The sequence below is a fragment of the Triticum aestivum genome, chromosome 2B (assembly GCF_018294505.1).
Source record: "Triticum aestivum cultivar Chinese Spring chromosome 2B, IWGSC CS RefSeq v2.1, whole genome shotgun sequence".
Lineage (NCBI taxonomy): Eukaryota > Viridiplantae > Streptophyta > Magnoliopsida > Poales > Poaceae > Triticum > Triticum aestivum.
In genome coordinates this window covers 786,798,796-786,802,252 of record NC_057798.1, presented here as the reverse complement: position 1 = coordinate 786,802,252, position 3,457 = coordinate 786,798,796, and the positions used below count along the sequence as shown (strand labels likewise).

The window sequence follows — 3,457 nt, the reverse complement described above, 5'->3', positions numbered from 1 at the left end:
TTTATTTATTTTCTTAAAACATTCTGGGGCTGGACCCCGCATGTGTGTGGCCCAGAGAGGCCATAGTGGTTCGGGCGGTAGCGGGTGCGGGCGCGCCCGACAGGGTGAACCCGGGTGAGCGGGCGACGACCGCCGAGGCACGGCGGGGCGCCAGAGTTGGGCGCGGCAGCGGCGAGGCGCCGGCGGCCAACAAGGGGGGGCCGCGGCTGTGGCAAGGCCGGTCGCCAGTGGCCATAGCGGAAGGGCCGGGAGGAGCACCGGGCGGCGTCGGAGTGAGATAGGGCGAGGCCAAGGCGCCGGGAGCAGGGAGCCGATGAGCGCGACGACAAGACGAGCAGGGGGGAGGAAGGCGGTAACTGCAGGCGACAGCAGACGAGCGTGGTTGCGCGTGGGCGTTGCCGGACGTGACGACGACGCGACCGCAGGATGTGGTGGAGCGGTGGTGGCCGCGGCTGCCAGGCGCCGGGCGGCCATGGAGTGAGGGCAGCGGCGGTGAGCGCCGGCGTGGAGGTGCGGGCGCGCTGTGAGGGGCGGAGGCGACGGGGCGGCCTGGAGCACGGTGGGGAATAGGGGCGCGGGGTGGCTGGTGCGGTCGATGGCGTAGCGGGACGGCGTGAGGAGCAGAGAAGGAGGAGGGCCTCACAGGGGGTAAGCAGGGACGGGGCAGCGGGGGTCGAGGGGGTCGACGGGGACGACCGGGCGACGGGGAGGAAGCAGGCCGGCGATGGCGTGAGGGAGAGGGGGTTCGTCGCCGGCAGGTGGCTCGTCCACCGCGGTAGGGTCGCCGGTCGGCGCGGGGCTCGAGCATGGAGCCAGGGCGGCGTCGGCGGCAGTTCGGGGCCAGCGTCGGGGGCGCGGGATCGAGCGTTCGCCCAGATCCGCTCGGAGGGGAGTGCTGGGGAACGAGGGGAGAGGGGTTCGGTCCGATCCAGATTGGATCGGGAGGGGAGAGGAGTGGGGAGTGGGGGGGATCGTGCGGGGGTTAGGGTTCGGTCGGGCGTGGCCTATAGGCCAGGGGAACGGGGGAATGGGTCGGCCCGTTCGGCCGGCGGAGGCCAGCTGGGCTACTTGGCCCAGCGGGGGGGGGGGCGGCTTTCTCTTTGTTTTTTTTGTTAGTTTAGTTTTTCTCTTTTGTATTTCTTTTCTTTTATTTATTTACTTTTCTGTTTTAAATCATTTTAAATTATTTAGGCCTTTTATAAAAATGTGTATACTATACCATATTTATCCATGTAATATTTAGTACAACCCGAACATTTTTATTTTAATGTTTCAAAATCTTTATTATTTACCAAACTTTGAATTTGAATTTTGGACCGATTTTGATCTAACAATAGACTAGCCGCAGTAATCGTGGTGACATGGCACCATTAGCGTGGGATCACTATAGCTTAATTATCCGGGCGTCACAGTTCCTTTGCGAGTTGCTGTTTTGGTGCTCATTCTTTTTTCTCCCTAGGCCTTGTTGTGGTTCGTTGTCAGTGGTGGAGCAAGCTGCTCAGCTTCCGAGATGTCGGCCTCCAGGGGTTTCGGTTTGGTTCTGTAGCCAACCTTCCTCTCCGTTTGTTTCTTTCTTCTAGTTTTGGGCTTTCTCTTGGTCCTTCCTCTGTAATTTTCTTTTGCGCCTGGTGTGCGCTTACATGTACCTGTACTGACTGCCAAGTCACCTTCGAGTTGGAATATAACAAACGGTGGGGCTTTTAGCCCCCCCCCCCCCCCCCCCCGAATCTCGAAAAAAAATACTATTCATGGTGGATCAAATTATACAAATTCGGTATTGTAGATATTGATGGTTTCTTCTAAAAAACTGGTCAAACATGTACAAGCTTGACTTCGAAAAATACTAATACATCTTATTTTTTGCGGGCAGAAAAACCTAATACACCTTGTATATTGGAACGGAGTATGTCATTCTTTATTAGAAGGAAGCCGATTTCCTGGTCATTACTCATTTTAAAACTAACAAAACAAAACATAGTAACACCATGCAGAAATCCAATTCCCTTAACTAAGTGAATCGCCAAAAGGGGCACAGAATGTTAAACATGACTTTTTTTCTACGACACCACGTGAACACCTTGACATTGTGCATCCTACTCGTATGTTAACAAAGGAAAAGGAATAACCAAAACGAATTCGAGAGGACAAAACTGTTGAGGACCACAAAAGTCTCTGAAATCCACCTCGGAGGCGAAGACCCTAGTCTAGCCATACGACTATCAAAAGTCCTATTTTAGAACTAGCATTTGTGTTCTCTGCATGGTTGCTCTGCATTGGAGGGTGTATATTGATCCACAGAAATAAAATTATCCAAAGTTCCCTTACTTGGAGTATTTTTTGTATCAATCAATTATGAACATTTAGGGAATTATGCTGTAAAATGGGAATACGTACACATTGACATTCGAAAACAAAAAAAATATTTACTGTTTCCATACGTATTTGCACACTGATTATGGCCATCCAATTTATGGAATCTGAAAATCAAATGGACCCCTCCCCCTCCTCGCTCCAACCAAATAGAAGTGATGGCTCGTTAGGATATCGCTGACGCGCAAAGCCCGGGGCGACAATGAGGACGCGCTTGCCCATGCTAGCAAAGAAGGCTCAAGAGCTTGCAATCCTTTGCGACATCCATGCTTGCCTCTTGTGGTACCTTCCAGATGAGGCCTAGACAGAGGTGCTCTAACCATCGCTAAAGGAAGAAAAAGAGATCCCACAGCAGTACAACAAGTCATTGGAATCAAAAAAATCCAAGAATAAGCAGCAAAAGGCAGGATTAATCCAAGAGATGTTCAACAAGGCGAAGGACAAGGTTTTGGAAGTCCAACAACAGAACTATGGCATGGAGATTAAGGTCGTGCTCAGTGACCTCTTCACCGGCAACAATCGGGGCTTCGACGACATGCTCGATCACATGTCCCTCGTCCTCAAATGGAGCAAGGAGAAGCACCTCATGAACATCAATGCACGCCTTGAGAAGCTCCATTCAGAGGCAGCACATGCATTGTCTCTAGCACAACAGCAAGATGCGACACTCGCTATTGCCGCCACCTATATTGTGTAGGTCAAGTTTGCTACAGTGGTGCCAAAGACCGGGGTAATGTCAATGGTTAATCCTACAACTATGTTGTGACCACTTCCTCTGATGACACAAACTACTTTTCTCCAGGGAGACATAGTGTGAGTGCCCGATGATGTCCAGATGGTTGGTCCTCTCGCCATGGGTCTGTTGCCTCCTCAGATGGTGGATATGTCGCCTTATGATGCTTTTGATGCTCTCATGACCCTAGATCGACATCCCCACCATGGTAGCTACCTTGACGCCTACAACAGCCAAAAACTGCCTACTACCAACAACTATGTGACATCATCATCAAGGCAGCGATATTTTTTTCATTGTCGTTAGAGCCACCCTTTGAGTATGTCAAGAGGTTCTTTGCTGTACCTACTGTGT

The 3,457-nt window shown here is 51.7% G+C and overlaps 1 pseudogene; it reads left to right on the top strand.

Moving 5' to 3' along the window:
- Positions 1 to 426: 426 nt before the first annotated feature.
- Positions 427 to 3,117, top strand: LOC123039666 (uncharacterized; annotated as a pseudogene).
- Positions 3,118 to 3,457: the final 340 nt, after the last annotated feature.